General features: G+C 39.0%; 1 long non-coding RNA gene across 1 annotated transcript in view; it reads right to left on the bottom strand.

Annotated features, from left to right (window-relative positions):
- LOC309846255 overlaps nucleotides 1–13,158 on the bottom strand; it is a 32,965-nt gene extending 19,807 nt beyond the window's left edge. Inside the window, exon 1 of the long non-coding RNA XR_014301813.1 lies at nucleotides 13,028–13,158. This is a non-coding gene — a long non-coding RNA (uncharacterized lncRNA). The remainder of the gene's footprint in view (nucleotides 1–13,027) is intronic.
- Nucleotides 13,159–14,784: the final 1,626 nt, after the last annotated feature.

The following is a 14,784-nucleotide window of genomic DNA, read 5'->3' as shown; positions in this document are numbered from 1 at the left end:
TTTTATCCAGATAAGAGTATATGAAGGAGCAAGTAAAATACTAAAAGGGTGGCAACAACCCCAGGAAAATATGCTTTAACTAAATCAGAAGTGATCCCAAATCGTGAGGGGGGGAGAAAGGGGATAAAAAGAGGTTCAAAAAGGGAGAAAGAAAAAAAAAAGAAAAAAAGAAAAGAAAAGAATTTAAAAAAAGAAAACAAATAAAGAAAAATATAAAAAAAGAAAAAATATATATATTAGATAAACTAGTTAAAAAAGAAAAGGTTAAAAGTTAAAAAAAATTTTTACCAGAAGGTGAGAAAAAAAACAAAAAATGAAAAAGAAAAAAATTAAATAACTGCAAGACAAAAAAAATCACAGGGAGAAAGTCATGAGTTCCGTGCTTTGCTTTCTCCTCCTCTGGAATTCTGCTGCTCTCCTTGGTATTGAAACCGCACTCCTTGGTAGGTGAACTTGGTCTCGGCTGGATTTCTTGTTGATCTTCTAGGGGAGGGGCCTGGTGTAGTGATTCTCAAGTGTCTTTGCCCCAGGCGGAATTGCACCTGCCTTACCAGGGGCCGGGGTGAGTAATCCGCTCGGGTTTGCTTTCAGGAGCTTTCGTTCCCTGAGCGCTTTCCGTAGAGTTCCGGAGGACGGGAATACAAATGGCGGCCTCCTGGTCCCTGGCCCAGAGGAGCCGAGAGCCCAGGGCCCCACTCCTCAGTGCGCCCTCAGAGAACAGCGTCCAGTTACTCCCGTCTGCCTGACCTCCGGCCGCGCTCCGAGCTCACCGAGCCTGCGACCGGTTCAAGGTAACACCGAGCTGTGAGCTTACTGTCGGTTCTGTCTCTGTAGACAGCTTTCCTGTTCCAATACCCGTAAGCTCTGTGACACTCAGACACCCCCGATCCTTCTGTGACCCTGCGGGACCTGAGGCCACACTGACCCCGCGTGGGCTTCGCCCGGTTTAGCCTCTGGAGCGATGTCCCTCAGCGGAACAGACTTTTAAAAGTCCTGACTTTGTGCTCCGTTGCTTTGCCGGGAGCCGGCCCCTCCCCCCAGGGTCCATCTTCCCGTCGCTTTGGATTCACGTCTCCGCCAGTCCTACCTTTCAGAAAGTGGTTGTTTTTCTGTTTCCAGAATTGCTGTTCTTCTCTTCGATCTGCCGATGGATTTGCAGGTGTTTGCAATCTTTAGACAAGCTATCTAGCTGATCTCCTGCTAGCTGAAGTAGTCTCAGCCTGCTACTTCTCCGCCATCTTGACTCCTCCCCCCAGACTCTGCATTTAATGTAGAGCCCAACACAGGGCTCAATCCCATGACCCTGAGATCATGACCCAAGTTGAAACCAAGAGTTGGATGCTTAACAAACTGAGTCACCCAGGTATCCTTATCTGTGGTTTATTCTGATCCCTGATATTAATAGACTAAGAAACCGAGACCCAAATATATTAAGGAATTTGTTTAAAATTATACAATTAGTCAGTGGTAGAGCCAAGATTTTCAATTCAGTGGGTCAAGTTGTGGTGTGTTTATGTATATATATTACATAATACATATATTATGTGAATATATATGTATGTATGTATATGTATTATATATAATTGAATATGTTATACATACATATATATACAATGGAATATTATTCAGCCATGAAAATGAATGCAATCTTGCCATTTGCAGCAATGTGGATGGAGCTAGAAATTATAATGCTAAAAAATTAAGTCAGAGAAAGATAAATACCAAATAATTTCACTCATGTGTAGGATTTAAAAAACAAAACAAATGAGCAAAGGGAAAAAAGAGAGAGAGAGAAATCAAGAAACAGACTCTTAACTATAGAGGACAAACTGATAATTACCAGAGGAGAGGTAGGTGGGAACATGGGTCTAATAAGTGATGGTGATTAAGCAGTGCACTTGTGACAGTGATTACTGATGTATAGAACTGTTGAATCAATGTATCATACACCTGAAACTATAACACTGTATGGCAATTAACTGGAATTAAAATAAAAACTTTAAAAAAAGAAAATTATAATAGTTGGGATGAAAAATACACTGGACAAAATTAATATCAGATTAGATATTGCATAAGAATTAATAAGTGAACTTAACATAGCAAAAGAAAATATAAAAAATGAAATACACAGAGAACAGAAAACTATAAAACAAAGAAAATAAAACATCAATCAGCTATGGGGCCATTATTATTTTTGGGGGGGGGGACTATTTTTTTAAAATTAAGGATTTATTAGAGCAGTCTTAGGTTCACAGTAATATTGAGGGGAAGGTACAGAGACTTCCTGTGTATTACTTGACTCTACACACTTAAAACCTCCCCCATTATCAACATTTCCCACCGCAGTGGTACATTTTTTACAATTGATGAGCTTACATTGACACATCATAATCACCCAAAGCACATAGTTTATATGATGGTTCACTCTTGTATACATTCTTTGGGTTTGCACAAATGTATCATCACAGGTACCCATCTTCATTGTCCTGTATGCTCTACTTAATCATTTTTTTCATCCTACCCTGCAGTCTCTGGCAACCACTAAAAAGTAACCAGTAAAAAGTAAACATCTTTTTACTATTTCCATATTTCTTCCTTGTCCTAAATGCCATATTATTGGAATCATACAGTATGTATATTTTTAGACTGGCTTTTTTCACTAGTAATATGCACTTAAACAAAACAGACGAACATATTAAAAGATAAAAAAGAGAGAGAGAGAGAATAAAACCATAAGATACTTAATGATAGAGAACAAACTGAGGGTTGATGGAGGGAAGAGGGTGGGAATTGGACTAGATACGTGATGGGTATTAAGGAGGGCACTTGTTATGATGAACACTGGGTGTTATATATAAGTGATGAATCACTAAATTCTACCCCTGAAACCAATATTATACTATATGTTAACTAAATAGAATTTAAATAAAATTTGGAGGGGAAAAAAAAAGGAATATAGGTGCTATAAACATCCCTGAGGAGGTTTTTATATGATATATGTTGTTAACTCCTTTGGGTACATTAACCAAGGAGTGTGATTGCTGGATCATATGAAAAGTAGGTTTAGTTTTGTAAGAAACTCTGAGGTCTCTGCTAATGTCTTTGATATATTTTTTTAGTGTATTGTTTTCTTGAGTTTTAAGAGTTCTTTGTTCATTTTGGATATCAGTCCTTTATCAGATGTGTCTTATGCACGTATTTTCTGCAGCATGTATTGTCTGCATGTATTTTCTGAACAGAAATTCTGTAGCTTGTCTTGTCATTATCTTAACATTGTCTTTCTCAGAGAAGTTTTTTAATTTTGATGTAATCCAGCTTATCAGTTATTTCTTTTATGGATCAAACTTTTGTTGGTGTTTTATCTAAGAAGTCATAGCCACACGCAAGATCATCTAGGTTTTCTCCTAAGGTATCTTTTAGGAATTTTATTTTATTATTTTATTATTTTAAGGGATTTTATTTATTTATTTGACAGAGATCACAAGTAGGCAGAGAGGCAGGCGGTGGGGTGGTTGCAGTGGGAAGCAGGCTCCCTGCTGAATAGAGACTCCTTGCTACATGGGGCTCGATCCCAGGACCCTGAGGTCATGAACTGAGCCCAGACAGAGGCTTAACCCACTGAGCCACCCAAAAATTGTATGGTTTTATGTTTAGATCTGTGATCCACTTTAGATTTATTTTTAGCATGTGCATGTCCAGTTCCAACACTATTTGTTGAAGACTGTCTTTGCTCCATTATATTGTTTTTGCTCCTTTGTTAAAGATCAGTTTACTGTATTTCTGGGATCTTTATTTTGTTCTTTTGATCTATATACCCATTGTTTTGCCAATACACTGTCTTAATTACTGCAGTTTTATGGTGAGTCTTGAAGTTGAGTACTATCAGTCTTCCAACTATGCTTATCAATATTTTATTGGTATTCTGTCCTTTCCATACAAATGTCAAAATCAATTTGTTGATATCTACAAAATTGCTGAGATTTTGTGTTGAATCTGTAGATTGAGCCGTGAGGAACTGACATCTTGACAACATTGAGTCTTTCTATCTATTAGTTCTTTTATTTTGTTCATCAGGGTTTTGCAGTTTTCCTCATGTAGATACTGTGAATATTTTGTTACATTTACATCAAAGTATATTAATCTTTTGGTCACTAATGTAACTGGTATTGTGATTTTAATTTCGAATTCTACTTGTTCCTTGATGGTATATAGAAATTGACTGATGTGGGGGCGCCTGGGTGGCTCAGTGGGTTAAGCCACTGCCTTCGGCTCAGGTCATGATCTCAGAGTCCTGGGATCGAGTCCCGCATCGGGCTCTCTGCTCAGCAGAGAACCTGCTTCCCTCTCTCTCTCTCTGCCTGCCTCTCCATCTACTTGTGATTTCTCTCTGTCAAATAAATAAATAAAATCTTTAAAAAAAAAAAAAAAAAGAAATTGACTGATGTGTATTACCTTTATATCCTATAACCTTGCTATAGTCATTTATTTGTTCCAGAATTTTTTTGTCATTTCTTTTGGATTTTCTCCACAGACAATTATGTCACCTATAAACAAGGTTTTAGTTCTTTCTTCTCAGTTTGTATATCTTCTATTTCCTTTTTTTTTTAAAGGTGTACAATTTTATTTTTCTTTTATTATTTTTTAAAAGATTTTATTTGTTTATTTGAGAGAGAGAACATATGCAGGGGAGGGTGGCATAGGAAGAGGTAGAAGGAGACTCCCAGCTGAGCTGGGAGCTCAATAAAGGACTTGATCCCAGGACCTGGCCATGCAGGTGCCCCTATTTCCTTTTCTTGTAATATTGCACTAACTAGAACTTACACTATGTTTTGAAAAATGTTAGAGGGGACATCCTTACCTTGTTCTTGATCTTGGGAATGCTTTGAGTTTTTACTACTAAATATGTTACCTATAGGATTTTTGTATATATCTTCATCAAGTTGGAGAAGTTCTTTCTATTTCTAGTTTATTGGGAAATTTTTTTTATCAGGAACAGGTGTTGGATTTTGTCAAATACTTTTCCTGCATCTAAAGAGAAGGTCATGTGATTTTCCTTTTTTAACCAATTGATGTGATAGATTACATTAACTGATTTTCAAATGTTGAATCAGTCTTGCATATCTAGGATAAATTCTACTTGGTCATGGTATGTAATTCTTTTTATACATTCATGGACTCAATTTGCTAATATTTTGTTGAAGATTTTTACATCTTCAAGAGATGTAAAAGAGATACTGTTCTGTAGTTTTCTTTTCTTGTAATATCTTCGTCTGGTTTTGTTATTAGGGTAATGGTGGCCTCCTTGAATGAGTTAGGAAGGATTCTCTCTGTTTCTGTCCTCTGAAAGAGATTATAGAGTATTAGAATAATTTATTCTTTTTTAAAGAAAGATTTTTATTTATTTAGTTGATAGAGATCACAAGTAGGCAGAGAGGCAGGCAGAGAGAGAGTGGGGAGAAGCAGGCTCCCCACTGAGCAGAGAGCTCGATGTAGGGCTTGATCCCAGGACACTGGGACCATGACCTGAGCTGAAAGCAGAGGCTTTAGCCCACTGAGCCACCCAGGTGCCCCTAGAATAATTTATTCTTTAGATGTTTGACAGAATTTACCAGTGAATCCATACGGACCTGGTGATATTTGTTTTGGAAGGCTATTAATTGCTAATTCATTTTCTTTAATAAATATAGGCCTATTCAAATTGTTTCCTCTTGTGTGAGTTTTGGCAAATTGTATCTTTCAAGGAATTGGTCCATTTTATCTAGGTTATCAAAGTTGTGGGCATAGATTTGCTCATAGTATTCGTTTGTTATCATTTTAATGCCCATAGGTTTGGTAGTGATGTCACCTCTTTCATTTTCAATATTAGGAACTTGTGTTCTCCCTCTCTCCCCCTCTCTCTCCCTTTTCTTAGCCTGGCTAGAGGCTTGTTGATTTTTTTAAAATTTAATTCTATTTTTTCAGTGTTCCCAGATTCATTGTTTATGCACCACACCCAGTGCTCCATGCGATACCTATCATCCTTAATACCCACCACCAGGCTCACCTAACACTCCCCACCTGCCCTCACTGCTTGTTGATTTTTTTGAACCTTTCAGGGAATCAGCTTTTGGTTGCATTGATTTTTCTCTACTGATTTCCTATTTTCATTGGTTTCTGCTCTATTTTTTATTTTTATTTTTATTTATTTATTTATTTTAAAGATTTTATTTATTCATTTGACAGAGAGAGATGACAGGCAGAGAGGCAGGCAGAGAGAGAGGAGGAAGCGACTCCTTGCTGAGCAGAGAGCCCGATGCGGGGCTCGATCCCAGGACCCTGAGATCATGACCTGAGCCGAAGGCAGAGGCTTAACCCACTAAGCCACCCAGGTGCCCCTGCTCTAATTTTTATTATTTATTTTCTTCTGCTTACTTTATATTTAATTTGCTTTTCTTTTTCTATTTTCCTAAGGTTGAAACTTAGATTATTGGTTTTAGATCATTCTTTTTTCCTAATGTATGCATTCAATATTGTAGGTTTCCCTGTAAGCATTATGTTCACTGCATCCCATAATTTTTGATAAGTTGTGTTTTCATTTTCATTTAGTTCAAATATTGAAAAATTTTTCTTGAGATTTCTTGTTTGAACCATGTGTTATTTCAGAGTATGTTGTTTACCCATATTTGGGGAATTTCCAGTTATCTTTCTGTTATTAATTTCTAGTTCAATTCCATTGTGATCTGAGAGCACCATTGTATGATTTCTCTTCTTTTCAGTTTGTTGAGATGTGTTTTATAGCCTCAAATGTGTTTTATCTTGGTGAATGTTTCATATGAGCTTGAGTAATAATGTGTATTCTGCTGAGTTGACTACATTTCTGGGTTGAATGACACAACTCTTTTCAAGGTAACCTTCTCTGTATGACTCTATTCAGGTTTCATCAACTACTCTTTCCTCTCATCCTTGGGCAAAGAGGTAGTAATGTTCCACTGGGATTACTAATATGGAGTTACTCCAATATTCCTTGTGGGTCCTCTATAACCACTCCTTGTAAATAGTCCTTTATTAAGTCTTTAATTTTTTCTAATTTGAACGTAGCGTGTATTTTTTTGTTGTGACCTTGCTTGATACAGTCTGTTTGGAAGTGGATCACAGAAACTATTCCAACCTAGCCATCCTGATGACAAGCTTATATCTTGGGGAAATGGCTGAAGGAACGGTTTGAAGGATTTATAACATAGGAAGCCCACAGCAGTTTTGTCATTGGGCAACCTTGTCCAAATATAATACAGAGTGACGAGTCATCCTTCTTGTTTTTTTGAGCAGTATCTTCTGCGCAGGAATATCTACCAGTGATGCTAGAAGCAACTAGAAGTAGAAGGTTGGCTATAGCTGTATAGCTTCAGGTGGGCCAGGCAACAACAGCATGTACGATCCTGAACTCATTTATTGCTACATATCAAGTATCCTCAGGGCAAAGTAGCTTAAAACAACAGCATTTTATTACCTCCCATTGTTCTGATCTCAAAAGAAAAGTCTCACTTGTGGTCTGTCACTCAGTAACAGTTAGTTGGAGGTTGCAGCTAGAGTCATCTGAAAGTGTGAGTTCCACGTCCAAATGGCTTCTTCAATCTCTGTTTGACAAGTTGGTGATGGAATAGGAGAAAATCTGCAGCTGTCTGTCATGCTTGATTTTTATCCAAAGGGCATATTCACATATTTCATAGTATGGTTCTTTCAGAGATGTTTGAGTTCTAATCTAAAGGCTTATTATTGCCCCACGGATACATTTTCCAGGGAAGTCAGAGGGAAACTGCATCATATTGGAAGACATGCAGCATCACTTTGGCCACATCTGTTGATCAAAAGTTAGTTGGAAGAGAGTGAATATCCAAAGAAGTGGATTGTTGGGGGGCCATCTTTAGAGACTAACAACCGTAAGCTGTAGCGGTGGTTATTCTAGCATTGGTAATGGCAGCAGCAAGGCTTGGAGGCATCTCTTTGGAATGCTGAGTTTCTGTTGTAGATAAAGACCACAGCCTGAGAATAAATAGATCAGACTGGCTCTTAATTTCATCCTCACATCTGCAGACTGGGGTCCCTTTGGAAAATCAGGAAAGGGACTGGACTGTGGGAGTCTTGCAAACTGGGAGCTTAAGTGTTCTACTTTAGGGCACATGGCATTAGGGAGGCAAAAATACCTCCGTTTCATATAAGCGAAAAAACTGAAGCTAGAGAGATTAAATAAATATGATGTTAAGATTCAGATCTGAGGTTCCTGGGTATCTTAGTCAGTTAAGTGTCTACCTTCGGCTCAGGTCATGATTCTGGGGTCCTGAGATTGAGTCCTGGGTCCGTCAAAGCTTCCTGCTCAGTGGGGAGCCTGCTTGTCTGCTTCTCCCTCTCCCTCCACCCACCGCCCCTTCCTCACCCCCCCAGCTCTGCTTGCTCATGCTCTCTTGCACATGCACTCTCTCTCTCTCTCTCAAATAAATAAATACAATCTTAAAAAAAAAAGGTTCAACTCTTGGTCTGGCTGCTGTGAAAAACTCTTAATACTAAGCCAGGGTGTAGAATTCAAAATGTCCACACAGGCCAGAGAAGTTCAATAAATAAATATTTAAAAGGTCAATAAATGCTAGAGTAAGACAGCCATCAAGAAGCAGCTTATATTGCAACCAAGCTGAACACTTGCCTAAAGAAACTGCCTTTCAACATACTTGTAGACAAAACCAAACTAACCAGTCAAACAAAACTCTGCTGAGAGCAGTAGTGTCGATGGTATAAAGATGGCCTGTTGACAGCTGAGCTGTATTTGTGCCTTTTCTCCCTATGGATGGAGCTAGAGTTAGCAGACTGGTGTTTTTGTCACTTTCCTATGGAATGGCACATTAAGTCATTCCCATATTCATGTCATGCCCCATACTCATGCCCAAGAGTTTATAACTTCTGTACTAAATTGTACTACTCTTTATCCAAATGTATTATTTCATTTAATCTTCGCACAGCCTTGTGAGGAAAGTATTATTACTTCCATTTCACTGATAAGGAACTGGTTGCAGAGAGCTCACACAACTTACGCAAGATATATGGTGTTAGAGCCAGAATTCAAAGTCCCTAATTTTTCTTCTATTCCAATGCTGTCTTTTTGCTTAACCTTTCTTTATTTTTAAAATGAAGGTAATAATACCTACTTTGCTTTCCTTGAAGGGTGATTGTGAAAGTAAGCAAGATGGGTATGAAACTGTGTGTCAAAGACGTGGTCATTTTTAAGGTTGTAAACAAAAGCATGCTACTGTATTAGTTTAGTTGACAAAATATATTGAGAATTTACTATGAATCAGGCATTCCTGTTGGATTACTGCAGTGAGCAAATCAGATAAAAATGCTGCATGCATGAACTTATATTCTACTGAAACACCCAAACAATAAACTGTATGAATATGGAAGTTATTATAGATGACATTTTATGAAGTGATAAATGCTAAGAAGAAAAATCAAGCAAGAAGGGAGATCAGAAGGGATGAGGCGTAGGTGTTCTCATAAATAACGTAGTCATGGAAAGCCTCTCCACCAGTAGATCATACCAGAGCGTGGCCTACCTTCATAAGACACACAAACTAGAGTTTGGTTTTTTTTTTTTTTTTTACATTTTTCAAAGGATTTGTCAAGTAACAAAGAATATGTGACAGAGACCCTATGTAACCTGAAGAACTTAAATTATTTGCTATCTGGCCCTGTACAGAAAAAGTTAGCCGACTTAACTCACTCTTTTATGAAATTGCTGTGGCAGCGAGCTTGACACAGGTATAACCTGACAGCACTTGACTTCAGCTGCACTGAGTATCCCTTGCTTTCTGCCTCCACATTCCTTCCCCCTCCCCCCTCCGGTCCCCCGCCCATGGAAATCTGCCTGGCACTCACCCGTGTGCAGCCTCAATGTGTCAAGTCCTTAATACCCTATGTGGCAATCCTTGACAATGTGTGGTGGGAGCTGATGGATAAACGCCGCATCCCCATTCTACTCTCAGGCAATTTCCCTCTTCTGTGTTGCATTCTATATGCCTTCTAGTAGGATTAAGGTCCTGGTAGGATTCAGCTCTGGTTGCTGCAAGTGGTGACCAACTCAAAAACACTTTGGCCTTTTCCTTTTTCTGTTTCTTTCTCTCTTGCTCCTCATTCTCTCTCCCTGCCAGGTCTTATCTTTGGGTCTGCTTCTTATGGGGAAACCAGAGTAAGACATTTGGTATCTACAGTGGTCATAGAAAGCTGATTTTCAGACAGGACTCTGAAACTGGACTTTGGCTCATCTTCTGTGTGAAGTGAGAAACCACTGAAACATTTTGAGCAGAGGAGTAGCCTGACATGACCAATATTTTTATTTATTATTTTTTAAAGATTTATCTATTTCAGTAAGAGAGAGAGCACAGGGAGGAGGGGCAGAGGAAGAGGAAGAGAGAAGCTCAGGTAGACTCCGTATCAAACCCGGAGCCTCACACTGGGCTCCATATTACAACCCTGAGATCAGACCTGAGCTGAAACCAAGATTCTCTAAACCTGTTCCTCCTGTACTATTTCCTATCCCAGGTAACAGCAATTCAGTATTTCCAGTTGCTCAGGCCAAACATAGAGTTATCCTGATTCTCTCATTCTCTAATAATTTATATCCAATCCATCAGTAAATCCAGTTGACTCAAGATATATCCAGAATGCAAACATCTACCTTCACTGTGACTATCACTGACAGCCAGTATCTCCTCTAAAGTGCATTTCTTTCTTTCTTTCCTTTTTTAAAGTTTTTTATTTTGTTATTTATTTGACAGACAGAGATCACAAGCAGGCAGAGAGACAGGGAGAGAGAGGAAGGGAAGCAGGCCCCCTGCTGAGCAGAAAGCCTGGTGTGGGGTTTGATTCCAGGACTCTGGGATCATGATCAAGCTGAAGGCAGAGGCTTTAACCCACTGAGCCACCCAGGCGCCCCCTAAAGTCCGTTTCTAACACACCAGCTAGAGTGATCCTTTAAAAATATACACTATGGAGTATTATGTCTCCATCAGAAAGGATGAATACCCAACTTTTATAGAAACATGAACAATCTGGAAGAGATTATGCTGAGTGAAATAAGTCAAGCAGAGAGAGTCAATTATCATATGGCTTCACTTATTTGTGGAGCATAACAAATAGCATGGAGGTCAAGGGGTGTTAGAGAGGAGAAGGGAGCTGGGGTAAATTGGAAGGGGAGGTGAATCATGACAGACTATGGACTCTGAAAAACAATCTGAGGGGTTTGAAGTGGCGGGGGTGTGGGAGGTTGGGGTACCAGGTGGTGGGTATTAGAGAGGGAACGGATTGCATGGAGCACTGGGTGTGGTGAAAAAATAATGAATACTGTTATGCTGAAAATAAATAAATTAATAAAAAAAAAAAAAGAAAAAAAATATTGGTCAGGAGCACCAGGGTGCTGTAGTTGGTTCGGTGTCCGACTCTTGGTTTTGGCTTAGGTCTGATCTCAGAGTAGAATCATTATTTTTTCCATTTATTCATTCTCCAAATTGTCAAATATTAGATGAGTAGCTACTCTATACTGGGCATTGTGCTTGGCATTGGGAATTAAATGGTGAATAAGCTTGATACTAAGCTTTTGCAATGTACCTGGCTTTTTATGAGCTTCTTTTTTTTTAATTTATTTTTATTTATTTATTTGACAGACAGATATCACAAGTAGGCAGAGAGGCAGGCAGAGAGAGAGGAGGAAGCAGGCTCCCCGCTGAGCAGAGAGCCCGATGTGGGACTCCATCCCAGGACCCTGGGACCATGACCTGAGCCGAGGGCAGAGGCTTTCACCCACTGAGCCACCCAGGTGCCCCTTTTTATGAGCTTCTTTATCCCATTTGGTTTCATTTAGTTCTCTCTGAGGAAGGTATTGGAAAGAGTGGTGGTGGAGTTTAATGGATTAAGATAACAGTCTCTCAAATTATGTAAGAAACATGTCTTGATTTTATAATATGAATAAAACCTCTAACCTTGTGTCAAAAACCCAGTGCAAACCTCTGTGCTGTAGGAAAGGCAACGTCTTTGAAGTCTTTTTTCCTCTCCCTAGATTTAAATCCAAATTGTAGAATGTTACCTTCTGTAACCAGCTACTTCACAGGAACCAAAGGAATGAGTGCAAGATGGCTGTGCCTCCTTCCATAGAAGGCCTTCCAGAGAAGGTCTTGCTCCTCTGATAACTCTTAAGTCAGGAAAAGAAGAGCAGAAAAAGAGAGCCACCAGTCTCAATGAGCTTTGAACCCATCTAGTCACTGTTCACAATTCAGATTAGTGTTTGGTCCTCCAGGGAGAAGAGGGAGGTAAGTAGGCAGAAGAGTGGACGATTTCTTCTTTTTCAAAAGGAGGATTACGTCCCTTTTATAGATATTAGGTTTAGTAATTGGTCTAAGTTCAGCTAAGCAGCAGAACCTATGTTCAACCCAGGTTTGTCTAGATGTTTTCAGCTCTGCAGAACCAATGTCTGCGGTCTTTGAAAAGAGAACCTGTAGCCACACAGAGGGAAAAGATATGGCTCCTTAGAGGCTGCTTATAAATAAAGGCCTGCAAGGCACAGGAGTTCTCAGAGGACCAGAGAGTGCCAGGACAAATGAAATTTCTGAGCCATGTGGCTAACATGCCATGAAAATATGAGCTTGCCAGATTTCAGCTCTTTCTGAAAACAAACTGAGATTGGCTAATTGTTACCCAGATTTTTGACCCTGCTGAAACATCTCCCATGTGATGATTCTCCCTGGGTTTCAACCTGCCATGCTTCTGTTTATTTCTTTTAATAATTTTTAAATTATGAAAATAACTTATTTTTTCTGATTATAAAAGCAATACTTGCTCACTGTAATAAATCCTAAAATATAAAAATTTATAAGGAAGAATTTTTAAATTATCTAAATCCCATAATTGAAAGATAACACAGTAAATTTGTTGGTAATCACCCTTCCAGATTTCTAAACTCGATCTATGTTTGCAAGTGTAACATGATGTCCTTTTCCCCTCTTCTTACTATAGTCCAAGTTTCGGGTAACTGAAGAACGTGTTGGGCAATGCAACTCCAGGAAGAGAATAAATCAGATCCACCACACGACCCTCTTTTCTTTTTGCCTCCTTCATCTATAGAGTCCAGGGTAACGTCAGGTGTCCTGAGAGTCTAGAATGAAGGTTGTAAGCCTGTTGAGAAGTTGAAGAACAATTGATGCCAACTCTGGAATCTCGAGGCTTGTGGATTCTGTTTGGTTTGAAATATAAGACTTGGAAACCTTCTAAAGGTTTGATCATTCTTCTGGCCTCCATGTGGGCTCTAAACGCACTGTAAGAGGAGTTGGCAAACTTTATCTGTAAAGGACCAGATAGTAGATATCTTGGGCTTTCTAAACAACACTGTCTTAACACTCAACTGCTTTGTAGCACAAAAGTGGCATACATAGATAGTATGTGAATGATGGGCATGACTGTGTTCCAGTAAAAGTTTTTTTTTTTTAAAGATTTTATTTATTTATTTGACAGACAGAGATCACAAGTAGGCAGAGAGGCAGGCAGAGAGAGAGAAAGAGGAGGAAGCAGGCTCCCTGCTGAGCAGAGAGCCTGATGTGGGACTCGATCCCGGGACCCCGAGATCATGACCTGAGCTGAAGGCAGCGGCCCAACCCACTGAGCCACCCAGGCGCCCCAAGTAAAAGTTTTTTTTAGAAAAATGGATGGGAGGCTAGATTTGGCTGCAGGGCCACAGTTTCTCAACCCCTATGCTAGCTAAAGGAAGAACATTTGGGAAGAAACTAGCATCTTTTCTCCATTATCAAAGATGGTTCACTGGACCTACACAGACAGACAGACAGACAGACACACACACACACACAAGATAATACTGTAGATTCAATTTTTAAAAATCTGGTAAAGTAGGTATGACAAATTTACCATTTAACCATTTCTAACCATATGGTTCAGTGGTACTAAGTGCATTCACATTGTTGTGCAACCATCACAAATACTCATCTACAGAACTTTTTTCATTTTGCAAAATTGAAACCTTAGACTCGTTAAATAATAACTCCTCATTACCTGCCCCCCATAGCCCCTCGCAAATACCATTCTCCTTTTTGTCTTTATGACTTTGATTGTTCTAGCTATCTCATATGAGTGGAATAATACATTATTTGTCCTTTTGTGACTGGCTTATTTCACTTGGCATATTGGCTTTAAGATTCATCCATGTTGTAGCACGTATTAGACTATAGATTAAATTTTTATAAATTTTTAAACTTTGTAATATTTTTTACATATTTCCCCAGGTATTTAAAAACCTTTGGTAAATACCATTTTTAAAAACTGCATAATATTCCATTGAGTTAGACAGACTGAAGGGAGATTCATTTGAGATCAGAGCAACCTTCTTGGGAGGAGCACTAGGTGTTCCCCTAAACACAGCTGGTTGGATTGGAGACCAAGAAACTGGCAAAGGTTGTCCATCCATATATAGGCTTCCCAGTAGAAATGTTCACTATAGAATGACCCCAAGATAAGCCGATAAAAATCTGCTGGGGAAAGTATAATTGCAAGGCAAACAAAATGAGAACAGGTCACACGGAGGCCCACAGTGATAAGCAAACTCCCAGTTTAATCCACCACAGTGAGTAATCTGAGCTTGCCTTTTCTTTTTAGTCTGATGAACTTGGCAGGCAGAACCAGTATATCCATCAGTAGATGATTTATAAACATTCTCCTTTGCTGGACTTTTAGGTTATTCCCAATGTTTTGCTATTATAA

This window comes from Mustela nivalis (genome assembly GCF_964662115.1).
Source record: "Mustela nivalis genome assembly, chromosome: 13".
NCBI lineage: Eukaryota > Metazoa > Chordata > Mammalia > Carnivora > Mustelidae > Mustela > Mustela nivalis.
Note: the sequence above shows the minus strand (reverse complement) of the source record. Positions and strands in the feature narration are given on the sequence as shown.